The 18,769-nt window shown below is 43.2% G+C and overlaps 1 long non-coding RNA gene across 1 annotated transcript in view; it reads right to left on the bottom strand.

Annotated features, from left to right (window-relative positions):
• Positions 1-491: 491 nt before the first annotated feature.
• Positions 492-18,769, bottom strand: part of LOC120584572 (uncharacterized) — a 38,291-nt gene continuing 20,013 nt past the window's right edge. The window contains exons 2-4 of the long non-coding RNA XR_005648079.1: positions 11,546-11,687; positions 1,451-1,561; positions 492-1,037 (exon numbers count right to left, since the gene is read on the bottom strand). This is a non-coding gene — a long non-coding RNA (uncharacterized LOC120584572). The remainder of the gene's footprint in view (positions 1,038-1,450; positions 1,562-11,545; positions 11,688-18,769) is intronic.

Raw genomic sequence — 18,769 nt, 5'->3', positions numbered from 1 at the left:
CAGCATCTTCTATGGCTCAAATTAACTTACAAGCTACAAAGAAATAAATTAACTCGTGTTTTTCATCTCTTCTTCTTTAGTCACCTGGGTGTCTAACAGCCAGCACACGTGTCATGGGGAATTTTAACATACACAGACCATTTCATGTTATTGAAGGACCTAAAATTTATATGCAAAGGTGAGAGTCTCCGTAGTCAGCTCTTTTACAGCCTTATTCAACCTCGGCCGCCTTTTCCTTAGAGGCTCCAATAAAGGCCAGCGCTCCAGCACGGAAATGCAATGTCAGCTCGTGATCTATTCTGGCGACTCTCGCTGCCCTTCCAGGTTACACCGGTAGGAGCAATTACTTGTATTTCCAAGAAACTATATTTGCCTGAGAAATTTTTACATCTATTTTTTCACTTGAAAACAATGAAAATAAATCCTGAGTGGAGAAGTGACCACCCACTTTATATTGCTACATACTTCCCTCAAGTATGACCATCATAAGTGTTGTTTTCGGGTTTGTAGGAAGCACAGTTGTTTACTAGCCGTAACTTCAATGGGGAAAAAAAAAAACGAGATATGAGACATAGAAACAACCGATCACTGATCTGGCCATTCCATTACTTCAAGATAGGGCTATTAAATATACTTCATAAGTTGCTAATGCAAAGTGTTTACATTACTCGGTACACACTAAAATGTCAGAAGTCTACCTGGTTTGAACTAGACATCTCCCATCTCAGTATCTAAGTCTCTTCTGAATATGCATGTTATTTATTAATAATAGAATAAGCTGAGTAAGCATTCCTTAAGTCTAATTTAAGTCAAGCAGAAGATAAATCAGCCACATCCTTGGATTTTATGCCATGATAAATAAATAATGATGTACAAACCTTCAGAAATGTAGTTAAAAATTAGAACGAATACACATTCCCCCAAAAGACTCACGGTTGTTTGTCCTTGACAGTCGTCTGAAAAGATGAAGAGCACACATCTAACCCCAAGACTCACCTGTCTTCAATAATTTAGTTCGGCAAAACTTTGACAATCACCTACAATGAATAAGTGACCGGGCTTGTCATTTCAGTGGGAGTAAAGATGAACAAGACATAGCACCTGTACCAGAAGAACTTATTCACTTTTTATCCACCAAGATATTGATACCCTTTTAGTACCCCATTTTATTTTCTGTTCCCAACAAGCCTTGCATGAGACAGAATCAAAGCCTGTCCCGCCCCATGTGGCACACACTGACTCCACAGTGAAAACAGCAATGCCAAAAGAAAGGAGAAGGAAAATAGTAACAATTTTTCCTAGAAAATCAGTTTGTGTTGATTGAAATCCCTTTTCTCCAAGCAAGTTTTTTCCCCCAAAGAATTCTTAGATGAGTTCTCAAATATTTGTTCTCATTATAATTTTCCTTCTGATTTGCTTTAAGACCAATAGGGAAAATCTTGTGCTTTACCGTATGAAAACGAGGGAATCCAGCTGCCTTCTCCACAGCAAAACACCAAAACGGTGCGATAAGTCAGTTGAAAGAATCATGTCTTGTGCAATTTGGAGAGTTCCTCTTGAGCTGAAATTTTGAACACAGATAAAATGCCAAATAGGTAATGCCCATAGACAACTGATTTTAATAAACCTTAAGGAGATCTACTGTTTGAATTCGAGTCAGCGGTGGGAGATAAAGAATGTTCTGTCTGTATCAGCAGGGCTGGCATCAGGACAAGAAGCAACCTGAGGTTCTGCCCAGCCCAGACAACTACTCAGCCTAATGCACTGTCATCTGAGAAAATGCTCTAGCCTGAGTCTGGACTAGCTTCGAGGCTACATACATCCTAGCAAAGTTGTTGATGTGTAGGGGAGGAAAATAATCTCCCTTCTAGTTTTCTTTATTCTTAGCTGGGGCCCCCAAAACAAAAGAGAAAAACAAACAGAAGTCTAATAACATGTATAACTCATGTATACAAAGGAGACATCCCCTCCTCCCCCCAAAAAAAATGAGTAACTCAAAGAGGTGGTTTAGAACTCTAGCTTAAGTACCATCTTCACCTAAAAGCAAAACCAGAAAGGTGTGGTCACAGGGAAGCCAGTTATGGAAGAGTTACCAGAAAAAGCATCATAAATAAGGGTAAGATTTGTTATTTAGATTTAAAACGATGCCTTCTTCATCCATAAGATGCTCTTGTGATTTAGAGCAATCCTCTTCTCTACTGATACAGAGAGGGAGACACCCCCTAAAAGGGAGATTTACTTTATCAATGTAAATTTCCCTTGCTAAAGGGCAACTTCTACTGTTTTCAGAGTTTTCTTTTAGTTACCTATGATGACATTGATGATGACTGAAATGATGGCAACTATGAGAAACAATCCTGTTACAACAGAAATCCCTCTGCTCATGTGCTCTATCAATATACCTGATGCTAATCTGTGTATATGTGGTAAATTCTTTAGTGGTCACCAATTTCTCCCAGCCCAGTAGGCAAGCCCCTTGGCAATGTGGCATTGCTAATCCTCCCAAAGATTGGGGCAGGCCTTGTGATTATTTTCTGATCAACCAAATGTGATAAAGCTGATAATCTATGAGTGCTGGGGTCTGGGCCTCCAAGAGACCCTGGGAGCCTCCACATTATTTAAAAAAAAAAAAATTCTCATTTACTGATAAGCTGCTAAAGTGCAAGAGTCATATGTTATCGATATTTGTGGGTTATTTCCTCCGTACTCCAATCTCAGTCCGTGGCACTACATCACCGAGTCCACAGTGACACAGTATGAGTTCAGTTCATGAAGACGGAACTGAATGAAACACAAACAGGAAAACAGTTCGTGCTTGAGAGAAGCTAAATAAAATACATCACGAGCTGATCACTGTAAAATTTAATTCTTTCAGCAAAGCTCTGACCTTGAATTGTATCTGATGGAATCTACCGTATGCATCTCTTTTGGATCCTGGCTAGAAGACCTGATAGCTCTGTTTCAATGCCAGACCGGGTCATTTGACCAAGATGGCGACAGACCCACCTCCCACCCGTGTTTCTTTCTCCCACTAAGGTAGAGGTTCTTCTCTTTGTTTTGTTTTGAAATTTAACTTGCATAGGAAAATCAGACTACCTGGATATAATTACAAAGGCATGAATGGGTCCAGAGAGCACTGATTTTGTGGCCTATTGTTTTTCCCAAGTTTACCTAGTAGCTCGGCTGGCATGACTTCAAAGATACTCAGCATTCTCTGGGGAGGAACGCCTCCCCCCAAACCCTTCATTTTAGTCCTGGACCCTTCCTTCTGCTCTCTCCATCCTCTTTCTCCTGCCTCTCCACTTCAGATGGAGTGAAAAAACACAGGATTTGGAGTTGGTTCCCATCTAAGCCTCCTGGAATTCTGCAGGCACATCACAGCTGGATGCCCAATTAAACCCTGCACCATGCTACCTCTTCCTTGTCCCAGCTTCTTTACAGAGCCCCGAAAGAGGAAGAGGTCATCAACAGAAACAGAAAGAGCGGAGCCGATATCGTCCTCCTTCTGCAGTCTCTCTTCAGCTATCATAGAGGTAGTGGGGACTAAGGAAAGTAAAAATATTATATGTGTTAAAGAATAGAGTGAAGATATAAAAAGGAGTCGCTGTAGTTAGGCTGTTAAGTTACTAAAGTCAAGCAGGCTGAGGCCTGAGGAGACAATTCTATTCTTGTTCTAAACAGCCTGGGAACTGACACTTATTGAACTTTCCAGTCCTTCATTCACGTCTGGATATAGATCTGTACATACATCAGACCTCCAGATAACTCTCATTGCCCCTGAAGGATTCACATACTCAGACCACATGACATCCAAGATCCTGACCACTGAACATGGCCTGACTCTCTGGTACCCATGTTCCAGACCACCTGACATGTGACTGTAAATGTCCTAGACCACTCACTCCTGGGGCTAAAAATGCAGGACTGATAATTCTCGAGAATGTCCTTTTTTACTGCAAGAACTGTCAACGTAAGAAATGTCCACCCTGTAGAGAATTTTAAATGAGTTTATTTGAGCCAAACTGATGGCAATTGCTGGGAAGTAAAATCTCAATGGATTGAGAAAATGCTCCTGAGAATGGCCATTTTGCAGCTTATTTTATACATTAAAATCAAAGGAGGAGACATAAGGAGGTTCATTGGTGGTGGATTAGGGGGCAGGAGGAAGCAAAGCTGGAAATCTCTGGGATCGGATAAAAAGTGAAACGGAGGGACACATACTTCCTTCACGTTGGTGGGCACAGGAGAGTTAATCATGAACATTTACAGCACGTAGAGATGGTCTGCGGGAACAAGATGACCATGAGGGGTTCTGTGGTCTCCTGCTCTGGTGAGGTGGGCTGTGCTACGAGGTGTAGGAAAAAGAAATTACTCTGACACTCTTAGGGTATGTTCTCTCAGATGCAAAAATACAACAGATCGGCTCACCTAAGGTAACGATTGACCTTCGTCAAGAAAGCTACAAGCCCAGGATGTGACTACCCGCCGTGACCTGCTTTTGGTTCGAAATCTTTATGTTCAGACCATCCTATGATTATTTTCCATCTCTGAGTTCGTAGGGCCTCCCCTGAGCTTGTCAGGTTTAGTATGCGGTCCTTTTTTTGTCCACAGAACTCTTAACTTTTCTTTCTTCTTTGGAACACTCCTGGGGGTTCGCCTGGCTGTATTTCCATTATGCCAACTCTAAGGCCCGTGAATAATTCTTTATCATTTATTTCTAGCCAAAGCCTCCAGACCTTTCTGAGTTCATCTGACAATGTCAGGAATTTGGGGGACATCTTTCTATGTAGATCTATGTGGGAGCTGCAATTGACACCAAGGATAGGACCGGAGGACGAAACACGGACTGGAAGTATGAAACGGGCCCAGGGCCCCTGTGCTGCACACTGACCCCCAGGGTTAAGGAATGGGGACAAATTTGTACTTCCATGGAAAACTATGCATTGTCTAGACTTCTGAGTTGCATGATTGCGCGGAAGCTGTTTTACAACCCTGAAAATCGTATATAACTGATAGCGATGCAAAGTAATTTAGCTATAGACATGCAAATTCTGTCCTGCCCCTAGAGGTTCCATCGACTTCCCTCTCTCAATATAAAAGCTATGTCGGGGCCCTTTTGCGCATTCATTTCGATATTCCTGTACTCCGTAGGTCGAGGCCTTTTTGCTTTCTCTTTGTCCATTTCCATTGAACTGGCTGTAATAGCTTTTACCAGTTTGAGTTCAATCTTTAACGTGTTCGTTCATATATCTGTATGAGATTTGTGCTTTTACCCTTTTTTCAAATTACTCTTAAGGAGTCCAGAGTAAGAACCTACCTGGGATCCAGCCACAAGCATCCAAAATGTGAGGGAAGGGAAGCCATAGCTGAGAACTAAATGCTCACACCTGCTCAGGGCACATTAGCATGATAATAGATGCTTCTCTCTGGAGGCCCAGACTTTTCTTCCATTCCTTCTCCCAGGGGTCCTCAGAGGTGAAACCCTATCACCCCAGGGAGGGTGTTTTAATTCAAGTCTAAATGACTGGACCACAAGCTGGGTGTGCATCATCAATCCATGGAGCCTGGATTCATCTGCAAGTAAATAAAATTTAACTTTTCCTTTTCTAAGGGTCCTTAATGTCAGTGACAACCAGGAGCTACTGTGAAATTTTCATAACTAAAGGGCAAACTTTGGCTTTGAATGCTAAGGCTCTTTAAAGATAAAAAATCAAACCCTGGTCCTCTTCCTATTATGTAACTCCAAGCTCTTCTTTTTACCCCCTTCCTGCCTCCCTCCATTGGAAAGCATAATATTCTTTGTATATTCATCAAATATATTCGCTACTAAAATACCCAGAGCTTTGCAAGAAATCAGCCTGTTGGAGCTACCTGGGGGTTCCTGGGTCTTTTATTTTGCTGAAGCTCAACAGATATAATGGATAAGTAGAGAACTAGGATCTAAAATTAGTGGTTTCAAATTCATTGCTTTTTTTCCCTCTACTACATCCTGACCCCAGGACATTGGTCTCCAGATTAAAGTGTAGGAAGCAAGTATATAAATTTGCTTCGAGTTATTTTTATTTTTAACTTAAAATTTTATTTATTTTTAAATATTTTATGCATATTTTATAATATAACATAGCAGGACTATAGTATATGTATGTAATTTATAAATGAATGAATAAATGTATGCCATGGGTATGCACTCAAAACATTTATGATAAGGCTGACCAGTCAAAAGAATTTAGAGGGCTTTACTTTAGTAAGGATGTTAAACTTTAACTAAGCCCTGTGGTCAGTGAAAGCAGGGATTCGCTCACCACTCTGTGTTCCCATGAAAGACACAGGACCCCAAGGTAAGACCCGCCTCTGTCCTTCTTCAATGACTTCAGGGCTATAAAATAATCATTAGGACTGACTAGAAACAATTAGAAATATAAGAACAAGCAAAGGCTGATTCTGAGACAATCAGAGCCGTTTGACCCTTAGAAGTGAGTTATGTGTTGTTATGAACGGAATTGTTACCTCCAAAATTCATACATCGAAGCCTTAACCCCCAAATGTGACTGTATTTAGAGATTAGAATTTTAGGGAGGTAATTAGGGGTAAATGATGTCATAAAGTTGGGCCCTACTCCATATAAGAAGAAATGCCAGATGTCTCTCTCTCTCACTCTGTCTACCCTCGTGTGAACACACAGTGAGAAGGTGGCCGTCCACCAGCCAGGAAGAGAGGAGTCCCCAGAAACCACCCCGAGGGCACCTTCGATCTTAGACTTCCAGCCTCCAGAACTGTGAGACAACAAATTTCTGTTGTTTAAGCCACCCGGTCCCTGTGGTATTTTGTTATAGCAGCCCAGATGGACTGAAACTGCTCAGTGCTTAATACACATGTGCACTCCAGGGATGAAGAGGGAGGTCAAGGAGGGATGAAGGCAGTGGGATTTGAAGTAGAGATAGTTGGAGATGGTATCAAATGCCATCTTGGCTGGGAAGTTTAAGGTCAAGGTGCCAGCATGCTCATGTTCTGGCGAAGGCCTTCTTCCTGGGTCACAGCCAGTGCCTTCTTCCTGAGTCCTCACGTGGTGGAAGAAGCTAAAGATCTCTATGGATCCTCTTTCATAGGGCACAAATCCCACTCGTGAAGGCTCCACAGTCATGATTGAAACGCCCTCCAAAGTCCTCCATCTCCCAGTGCCATCATCTTTGGGGGTTTGGATTTCAACATATGAATTTTTGAAGAGACACAAAGGTTTGTCAATGGTCTCGTGACTGCAAATAGAATCACTGCCAACCGGAGAGGAAGAATCCACAGATGGCCCAGGGAAGCTTGTTTCGACCAACCACAGTACTGCCCTGAGGTCAAGCAAGGACCGGGCTTCTGGGAGGCGAGAACTGTGACGAGGCAGGAGTACAGGAGAAGGCGATAACCCTCAGACACAATCAGTCCATCTCCGAACCTAGCCTCTCTCCTCTAGGATCCTCACTTTCAAGGATGCTTTCATGTCCATTTGGACAGCACTCAGCATCAATCTGGGCCTCCTTTCTTGTAGCCCTTCTTGAGCCTAACATTCGTTACATCTCATCCTTTGGATCACATTTTTCTTTATTCCCTAAAGAGATTTTTCCATCACCGGGATAAAATACCGGGCTAGAACGAAGGGCCCCTACAGTCTGAGAGCCTTTTATATTCTTAGACTTTAGACTTTAGCTGCAGCTCCGGAAAGATGGTGATATATGAGCAGCTAAAGTCTACAATGAGAGCCAGATGTCTCACCGGGACCCCTCTTGGAAGAATCACACCCAAGTCACATGAGCACCCTGTGCCTCAATCTTTTTGATGTGCCTTAAGAAGGGCACATTCACTCTTGAACTGGGAAGAATTTTATAGGCTTGGGTTTGCAAAGCCAATTTGAAAGGGCTGTAATTCCCCCCACTGCATACCCCATAACCCAGGTACATGTTAATGCTCCTGTACGGTTTTTATTCTCAGGAGCCTGGCTTTTCAGAGCCACTGTTAACTGGACTGAAAATATTACCTTGTAGGACCTACAAGTCCTGCGTTGACTTCTGACCTTCTGAAACGGAAGCCGATACACCGATGTTGACAAAGAACTTAAGATATTCTCAAGAATTTCCATTCCTAGTTTTCAAGAGACATGAAAGATAGAACCTCCATGTGTTTTACTCTGTCTCGCTTCAACCCCCTCCCTGGAGACGTGTTGCAAAAGAGCCTTTGCTGAAGCCGGGCTACCACAAAACGCTGCTGCTGCTGCTGAAGCCATGACCTTAATTACTATTGCCTATTATTCAAAAACATTAATCGAGTCATGGTCCCACTGCAAATGTGACTTAACTTGCTATTTTACTGCTTGTTCAGGCACTGCAAATAAAAAAATAATGGCAGTTATAATTAACAGAACCAGCCATATAACCTGCCCCTCGGCCCATGAAGGGTAAAAGTTCAATTAAAAAGTAAAGTTATTAACAGAGTCAAGTTTGGACACATATCTGTCATACAGAGTGTGACAGGACACAGAAATTACCCCATGCTCCCAAAGTGAATTACTAAGAGCTGGTGGTAACTTTATTTTGGGGGTTTGTAAAGATAAATAGCTCCATATATTAGACAATTAAAATTACTCCATATATAGATTTATACGATTAGTCGCTTGCTTAAAAAGTCTCTTAGAAGTGTTTACTTTAGAGGCAGGAAAGGCACAATAGTAGTAAACTACAAAACTGAAAGAAAGAAAAGGATCATGATGGAATGCTAAGAATATAAAAGGCTCTCAGAAATACCTGCACACGACCCAAAATGTTACCAGAAACTTTCAGAAAGATATCTGACCCATTGAGATACTGCTCACATCCACTAGGATGCCTATCATCAAAAAGCAGGACAATAACAAGTATTGACAAGGATGCGGAGAAATTAAAAAACTTCATATACTACCCGTGGGGATATAAAATGGGGCAGCCACACGGAAAACAGTTGGATGGTTTCTAAGAAGTTAAACAGAGTACCCAGGTGAGCTCAAATTTCCACTTCTAGGTGTATACTCAAGATGATTAAGAACATACGTCCACACAAAAACCTGTACACAAATCTTCACAGTAGCATTATTCACAATAGCCCCGAAGTGAAAACAGCCCAAATGTTCATTGACTGATGGATGGATAAATAAAATGTGGTATATCCATACAATGGAATATTATTCAGGCATAAGAGGGAACGAAGCACTGATTTATGCTACAACATGGATGAAACTTCTGCCAAGTGAACGAAGCCAGACACAAAAGGCCATATTATCATACGATTTCATTTTGATGAAAAGACCGGAATAGGCAAATCTGTACAGATAGAAAGTAGATTAGTGATTGCCAGGGGCTGAGAGATGGAGGGGGCATAGGGAGGAAAAACCTTTTTCATGGGCTAGTCCCACAAATCATATTGATAAAAGATGTTCTAACAAGAGAAAAAAAATAATTATATGTGTATACATAGAAGTTTCATAAAGAAATGAGACTCAGGGAGGCAGCTCGATGATTGAGGCTTGTATGCCATCTTAGGCTAACCAAAACAAAAGGAGTTTGGGCTTCCGGGAGGGGGAGGCAGGTTACAGCAGGGAGTGGTGGCGGGGTGTGGGGAGTAAATGAATGGCAAATAAAGAATGTTTCGGTATGCTGATAAGAGTTTGTCAGATGGTAAGCTTGTCTCAGAGTAGCTCTCTTCCTGGCCACTAAGCACCTTTACAAATATAAATTTCCTTTACAAAAGGAGAAATTTATATTTTATTTTTAGGCAGTTAGAAGGGGGCAGTAAAGAGCTTTTCCTGCTAGTCCTCATTTGTCTTTAGTGCAAAATAATCTTTATCCCAAAGGGTACCGTCATTAGTCAATTTATTCTTCTGTTAATCCAATGTCCCCTGACCATAGCTTCTCTCTTTATCATAGACAGCAGTGGGCACCAGCGAATAATTGCAACAACGAAGACGTAACTCAGAGTGAAAACAGAAGAACTGATGTAAGCATGGTCCTGGATGTATCTGCCTGGGTGTACATATTGTATCAGGATTGCAAAATTTAACTGGCATGTAGGGGAAATGCAATTTTTTATTTTGTTCATAAATAATCTGGCCTCCTTCCTATGATTTTTATGATTTAAAAAAGTTTAACTAAATGTCCAAACTGGTTTAAAACAAAATCCAATCTGATCATGTAAATCGTGGTCCATAAGTCTTGGATAAAGGTGCTCAGCTCTCCGACGGCTTCTCCTCTGTAGACAGTGCCTGGACGTTTGGGGGAACCCCCTATGACTGCTTGTTCTACCAGGATTCTTGGGTGAATTCTGCAACTAGTGTAAATTATAATCTGGTCTTTCCCGGTGTGGGTAGGTCTGAGACTTGATCCAGAGGGATTTTCAGGGTCCTAATGAGCATCCTGGTTTGAGAGGATCCTTCCTCTGCCCTTGGCTTTTCTCTCTCTTCACTTGAGCCAAAGCCAAATGAGGCAAGAATCTAGCCATGCACAAACCCTTGGGCTCCTACCTCCCTCTACAGGCCTCTTCACAACTCTCTGGGGCTGGAAGAATCATACTTTCCCCCTTTGATCATCCGGTAATAAAGCTCACTCTCATGTCCTGTCCACCGTCCTCGGCAGGAGAACTGTCTGGGCTGGGTTACCCAGGACGGGCCTTTCTATGTCAAAGGGGAGAGGGGAGTAGGAATGGAGAACTAGAAAAGTCTCTTATTTCGCCTTTGAGTCAGAGGCCCAATGTTATCTCACCTCTCCCTGCATTCGCACTGTGACATGCCGAATTTCCCAGTCCCATTTACTCCCCCTCCCCGACCCAAGGCAAATGGCTGCTTGGGGCCTTCTAGGACAAAGCCTGGTACTCAATTTGATGGGAGAATTTAGTAGTTAAAAATATTAAGGAATCCTGGAATAGTTTTGAGTACTCAAGTACTTAAAAAATGATACCATAATGTATAATTTTTCTAGATTAAACAGTGCATTTTACTGTACTAACAGCAGCTGCTCTTGCACTACGATGAAATAAAGGGGAGACACGTGATGTCAGGGTCCATGAGAGGGCTCTGGAACCAGCCTGGACTCGAACCCTGACTCCATCACCTGCTTTGTGCAAATTGCCTATCCTGTGCCTTCGCTTTCTCATTAGTAATTAATGAGGTATTTGTGGTCAACACATAAAATAATACATATAACGTTCCTAGCATATAGTAAAAGGTAATAACTATTGTTATACGTGCATATGTATAATTGTGATATGCATGTAATTGTGATAGGAATCTGACTCGAGCCCAGTAAATATGGGCCACATAATGCTAAACATTAAAAACTCAGGATGAACGAGACAGACACAATTGTGCTCTGTGTATACGGCAGAGACGGAGGGAGACAAAGGCTGCACAAGCACACTGCATCTAGACGACATCGAGGTGTTCTCTCAGGGAGTTTCTCAGCCTGACTGATGTGGCTTCCAGATGCCAGTCAGGCCGCCCCATCCGAAACGTCGCCCCAGTGGGCATGTGCGTCCTAACCTTTCAGCTCCATCCACAGCATCCCAAGGTCATTGGTTCTCCTCGTGCATGGGCAGCCTGGGACGGAGTCCTTCCAACGATGAAACACAAGGGGGCAGTAGTAGCACTTTGGCTTTAAGGTGATGGGGCTCAAAATTGATACCTAAAAAGAAAAGAAGAGAAAAAATGATGGGAGGGAAGGGGAAGGGAGGGAACGATGAAAGGAGAGAGGGCGGAGGGAGGGAGGGAGAAGGAGGGAGGGAGGAAGAAGAAACCGAAGCGCAGTGTAAGAAGAGCTCAAGAGAAATTTTGAAGTTTTGGCCCAGTTCCTTGCTCCCTTCTCATCATCAGGTAAAGCATGGGATTAATCCCCGAAGTGCATAGTGGGGTAGAAGGTCTGATGTGGGGGGAGGAGGGAAAGGCCACTCATGCTGGAGCCTCACCTGAGAGGCTGGCTGAGCACCCGCTGAAGGCTCGCCACCCTCAGGCCGCTTAGGGCACAGATCAGCTCATGCAGCACCCTGTTCTTCCTTTCCACTGGTCCTGGGGAAAAGCCCACATTTCTTACTTGCTTGAAGCTGCCATTGGCCACTGTCGCCTTAGAGGTTTCTTCTACTCTGAGCCAGTTGCAGAGTGTGGGCCTGCAGCGTCCCAGCTACCACACCCTGCCCAGCCCCTGAGCAAACCACAGTCCATTTTCTTTATAAGAGATTTACTACTGGGAAACAGATAAGAGGTAACAAAAATAAGCAGAGAGGGAATTATAAAGATAAAGGCAATCTTTTACAGCCCCTGAGCGAACCCCTGATTATTTTCTTTTCAAAACTAGATGGAATTGAATGCTTTGCTTTTTCCGAGAGAGTTAAGGAGACCAAATGTCCAGGTTTTCCCACGACAGAGGAGGGGTCCTTAGACAGGAGACTGGCTATGCTAAAACCAGGAGGGTCTCTGGACAGACTGGGGAGAGCTGGTCACCCTGCAAGTGGCTCAAACAAACCTCCGGTCTTAAACTTCTGGGAAGAGCCCTGGTCAAGGCTGAACAAAAAGTGGGAGTTCCAGCTCCTCCAGGTGTTTCTCGTCCCAAGTGGACAATTTACATCACTCAAGGCTGGGGCATCGCTCTGGGGCAGGGGGTGGTGGCGGGGATTCTGTCTCCTAGGACTCCACACTGCACGCGTGCTTCCTCCTGGCCAGCTTCCTCAGCTAGGCAGGACGGAGACGTAGGGCGAGGTTCTATCTGGGTGTTCATCTGGCCATTTTTAAGAAAGTGGTTACTTTCTCAAACCTAGGAAACTCGCTGGTGTCCGACCTCCACAAGGGAATTTTGCAAACTCCTATTTCCTGGAAGACTGTCTCAAAAAGCACCTCGAAGTTAAACCAGCTTCGTTTCTTTTCTCTAGGACTTCCGACAGGATGATATGCCAATGAGCACCGTGCATTTCCCAGAAGGACACAAAGGTCGCACCCCCTCCCAAATCATAGACTCTCCTCCCTTTTCTTCAGGGCGTTACTGTAACAGCTCCCAGACCTGTGTTCAGAAGAGCATATGAGCCTGGAAGCTTTGTTTGATCCCACCTAAGCAGCTTTGAGCCCCCTCTTAGTGCACTATTGAAGGGGATCATGAAGGGGATCAGGATGGGGCCTCCCTAAAATATGCCACTTTGGCATGTGGATTATTTAGAGCTGAAGGTAATCAAGATCCAGGAGACTCAAGAAAAACTTTATCTTTACCTAAATTATTTAGATAGGGAACCTGGTCTAGAAAAAGAGCTATTATCAGCGATAAGATAATTTTTACCTGAATAACCTATCTATAGGCAGGATAAACATCTAATTACTAAACATTTGTTCTTTTTATCATCCTGTTAATTACCCACACACACACACACACATCCCCATCCCTTGAAGCCACAGGCCTCTATATCACTCCTCATCTCAGGATGGCATATGAGCCTCAACTGCTTGACTTGTTTTAGGGTCTTGTCGTCTTTGTGGGGTCCCCATATGTGTGTAATTAAACTTGTTTTTCTCCTGTTAATCTAACTCATGTTAATTATTTCACCAGCCAAAGAACGTAGAAGGGTAGAAGGAAAATTTTTCCTCCCCTACACTGTTCTCATGGAGAAGTCATTTATAACGCTGGGGGGATTTCACTAAGGCGGACCGCTAGCCACCTAGCCATGCCAAGCAGAGAGCGTGTGGTGTGTTGCACTTATGGCAGTCTGCCCTACTCAGTTCTTTGCACTTCACCCCAGGTCACGTGTGCTATCACTGTTGGCTGGGAGAGGGCTGCTCAGTCTCTCTAAAGGCTGGTATGTCCGCACGACTTCTTACACTTCCTAAAAACTGTGGGGTGCCATTGGTGAATATTCCAGCCAATACCGTCCTGAGGTCATCCCCTCACGTGCTAGCATATGTGGGATTCACGTCGGGTCACTGAAAAGAAATAGTGATTTTGTTATATTCTTGCTTAAAGGTGCTATTAGATATAAATATTTTATGTTTTCTAGTAGCATTGAAGACTGTTGAATTGAGATTAGTTAAAAGCAGCACACATATAATAGGTCTTTTTTTTCCCAAATGATACATCTTTTTTCACTTTTTGTCTACATTTTGTTTTTATGGTTTTCTAAATGGCAAAAAAAAAAAAAAAGTACTAATTTATATACTGAAAACAGGCTCTCTGAAGTAAATTGGGAAACGGAGTTTGAAGGAGTTTGAATTTTCTTCATTTATTTATTTTCCCCTCGAGCCAATGTTGCTTGCTTGTCATTCTGAATCTGAGTGCTGAATTTAGGAAAGAAAAAGGGGTGCCCTCCCGCGGGGCATCCGTCACCTGTAAATTTCCGTGAGGAGTTGTGCCTCTCATCTCTGAATTCCTTTTCTCCGGAGCAAATGACTTTCACTGAGGTGACTCTGGAGCCAAGTGGCAAGTTCAAAGAGGTAAACCCTGCTGGCCACGCAGCTGGGCCCCCCGCCCAGGGGAGAGGCTGCCCTGTCACATCCCCTCCTCTGTGCCGGTTCCACCATGCAGCAGTCAGTCGCCCGAGACACAATCCAAGTTGTTTAATTAAGAGACTGCCAGCTCCGTGTTTCCTCAGTGAAACAGAAGAGTAAGGGTCCCTGTCATAAGGTAAATAATGGAGACCAGTCTCCTCTCACACGTCCTAGAGGGAAATCACTCTGAGAAGAGCTGTCAGCCTTTCCGACACAGTCCTTTGGGCTGAGTCCTGCACGTATATACTATTAAAGTTTATTTCTGGCAAGTGCCATTCGTTGTATTTATCTAAAAGGAGCCAAGTATTTAAATGGAGTGGGGGAAAAAAAAAAAACAGGCCTTTCACTTTCCTCTTCCTAACCTACCTTCGGCTCAACCTTCTCTGAGTTTTGTTTGGATTTTAAAAAATTGACAACGCCCTTTAATAAATTCCCTCTTTCTGTACCAACTGGTCTCAGCTGGCACTGGAAATGCTGAAATGCCAAAGAGAAGGCTGAAGCTGTCTAAGTGGCAGCTTCCTGAGAAAAATGAACCTCCCTTGGTTTCCTGCCTGGGTTTTAGACCGATTGAGGTCACCTTGTAAAGAACAACCTGTCCACTCTTTCTATCTGCAAATGAGGTGGTTCCTCCCAGCAGCTCGCATTGTGACCCGTGGCAGCAGTGCTCGGGGCCTGGGCGTTCTGCTGGCCCAGGGAGAGTTGATCAAGTTAAGATTGAATTTCAATACCAGAGAATGTGAGAGCTCGAAGGGACCAGGAGAAGGTGAATTCCCACACTTTCCTGAAAGAGAAGCGGATGCCCAAGGCCATAGGGCTGGCAGAGCGAGGGGAGGGGAGGGAAGCAAAATGGCTGCTTATCCCTATCAACAGTCCTTTCGATCACCAGACTTGCCCACCTCCCCAACTCCCCAGCTTGAATTTGTTTGTTGGGGACAAAAGAGGGGGCAGTGGGAAGGACAGGGCAGGACCAGAAATGACTAGTGGCTTAGAAAACTGTTTTCTCTGCCTTCCCTTTTATTTTTACGATCTTGGACTTATGTGTAAAGGTTTCAGTTAATTATGTTCCTCAGTTTGGGGAACATTATTATTATCTTTGTCCTCTCAAAGGCCCTCTCTGTTGCTTTGTTTATTCTCTTTATCTCCGAATCTCATTCATGTCCCCTCGTAGGCCACCATTCTAATCCATTTAATATGCATCTTTTTATTTGTATGTGTTTTAGCAAAATGCTATTATTGTGTGATACATATGGGTATATGGATGGTTGGATGGATGGACGAATGGATACAGAGTGAATTATGTGTGTATATATATGAGCTTTTTATTTCGAAACAATTATAGACACAAAAGGTTATTTAAAAAATAGTACAGAGGAGCACATGAAAAGATGCTCTACATCATTACTCATTAGAGAAACGCAAATCAAAATCACAATGAGATACCACTTCACACACGTTAGGATGGTTATTATTAAAAACAAACAAAAAGAAAACACAAAAAATAACAAGTGTTGGTAAACACGTGGAAAAACTGAAAACCTCCTGCATTGCTGGAAGAGACAGACATATAATGAAATTTGGTAGTTCCTCAAAAAGTTAAACATAAAATTACCATTAATACTCTCACATTTACATCCAAATTGCCTCCAGTTCCCCACCACAATAAGTAAGACTGCAGGAGACACCTCTGGGCCTGTCTCATGAGGGGACTGTGTGAGAATTTCTCTGGGAAATTCCTAGAAGCCAAATTGCTGGGACATTTCTAATTTAACCAAGTGCTGCAAGGTCACTCTCCAGAATGGCAGCCCCAGGCCACTCTCCCTCCCCCAAGCAGAGCACAAGTATTTCCCTGTCCTCATATTTCAGGCAACACTTGGCATTACCAGCTTTTTAATTTTTTGCAAGTCTAATAGGAAGAAAGCGTTGTTTTAATTTGCATTTCTCTGATTGTTAATGATTCTGATCATCTCTTCATGAGCTTATTAGCTTTTTGAAATTCCTCCTCTGTGTAATGGGTTGAATTGTGTGTCTCTCATTTCCTCCAAGAAAAGATGTTGAGGTCTTAACCGCCAGTACCTTGGAATGTGACCTGATTAGGGAACAGGGTCTTTGCAGATGTAATCAAGTAAAAATGAAGTCGTGACAGTGGATTCTGATCCAATATGACCGGTGTCCTTATGAAAAGCAGAAATCTGCACACACAAACCGAGGTTCTCCCAGGGTAGATTATGTGAACTGATGCAGGGAGAATGCTGTACGAAGATGAGACCTGTGCTGCCACAAGCCAAGGAACGTCTGGGGTCACCAGAAGCTGGAAGGGGCCAGGAAGGATCCTTCCACTACGAGTGTCAGAGAGAGCCTGCCCCTGCTCACACCTGATCTCAGACCTCTGGCCTCTATATCTGTGAGACAATGAGTTTCCTTTGTGCGAAGCCACCAGTTGGTGGTATTTTGTTATGGCACCTCTAGGAAACGAACACACTGGGAATGGCCTGTCTGTAGCGTTTGCCCATGTTTCAGTGGGGCTCCTGCTTTAGGCTATAAATATGCCAAAGTTCCTAGTCTGCCCCAGATTTACCTTCATTTCTGCCTTTCTCCTGCTCTCCATCACCCCTACCTGCTCCCCTGGGGCTGCTTTGAGAGCAGAATTTCAAGTAGAAGGGAAGAGCAACCTAGGCAACTAGAGTCGAGTGGGAAAGAGGCATCAGGGGTACTTTTAGGTGGAGGGGGCTCTGTGCTGCCCCCAAACAGAAGTGGGAAGGCAGTCCTGGTTCGGAAGAGGATCCGCTTGGAGATACCGAGAATTCTCTGTGATTCCCTAATTGCCTTGAGCCCTTTATTTCCAAAGACTCTGTTGTCCGCCTTTGCTTAAGAGCGGTGAATGAGCCTCAACTCAACCCCAAACCATTTTGGAATTAGGTTTATGGGTGCTTCAGGCCACCCAGCGTCCACACCTTCAAGGAAGCCTGCAGGTTGTCTCCTGCCCCTGGGGTCTAGTAGTACTGTGACCCGCCGAAGTAATCATGCCACAGGCCATGCTAGTTAGGTCTTATGAAACTCTATCCTCTCATTGGGTTTCTTTGAGCCCTTCGGAATATCCAAGGAGGAAGGCCGTGAAATATTCAAAAAGTCTTTGCTTTGAAATGGCACTTTCATTGCCAGAGCTGGGGGACACCGAGAGGAAGGCGTACTGGCAGCTTCCGCAAGTGAGGGCAGGGCCCCAGCTGCAGAAGTAGAAGCTGAGGATTTCGATTCTGTCTGGGATGCGGTTTCTCAAATGAGCTGGTTTCATCCATCATTAATTTTTACATCCCTAAACTGTGTCATCTCACTGCTTTCTCATGAGAGGCCTCCATGAATCCCCAAACGCATGGCACCTGGATTTCCAGGCCACATGTCTGGGAATCTACCCTAGGTGTGGTGTACGGAGGTGACAGATACAGGATCCTGTGTGTAAGAAGCTCAATATCTACTTCACACCAAGAAAAGCGAGAAGACTCCATCCATATCCCCTTAGTACATTAAGATTTTAAAATATTTTTTTAAAGTCCTCCCTCTTGAAAAAGATCAAATGACATGAATGAGAATACTTAAAGAGCTATCGCAAGTCTGGAGAACTCAGTCTAGTATACATGTTTTAGTAAATCAACCTCCTTTTTGATTTAAAGAATGTCATTCAACAGTTTGACAAGTATGCATTGCCTATTAATTCAAGGCAATTGGTGGTTGTATTTTTTAAATAAAGTATACTGAATTGTCTCTTTATATATACACGAAATTCAAGGTTCTGTATTAGGTTTGATAATCTTGGGATGGGAAAGAAGGACTTCTCGAACAAGATCTGAAATCTAGAAGGCATAAAGGAAAATGTGCAGAATATATACTAACTTTTTTAAAGCTTCTGCCTGGCAATAACCAATACGAGGCCAACAAAATCAAATTAAAAGATAAGAGATAGACTGGGAAAAGATACGGTACCATGTACAAGACATTAGTTCAGTGGCCTACTATTCAAGACCTGTACAAACCTAAGAAAATACCCCCCTAAAAAAAGAAAAAAAAGGTGGGGGTTGGTACAGGGAATTCACAGAGAAATATGAATGGAAAAATAATATGTGGAAACACAGTCAACCCACTAAAGAAATAAAAATATAACATTTTCCCTCATATTGATAAAAAAAAGTTTAAGTGTGTGAAAAAAAACCGGACCTTTTATGTGCTGTTAGTCGGCATAAAAATTGGTACAGAAGT

The sequence above is a fragment of the Pteropus medius genome, unplaced genomic scaffold (assembly GCF_902729225.1).
Source record: "Pteropus medius unplaced genomic scaffold, Ma_sr-lr_union100, whole genome shotgun sequence".
In the NCBI taxonomy this organism is placed as follows: domain Eukaryota; kingdom Metazoa; phylum Chordata; class Mammalia; order Chiroptera; family Pteropodidae; genus Pteropus; species Pteropus medius.
This window is presented reverse-complemented; position numbering and strand designations above follow the sequence as displayed.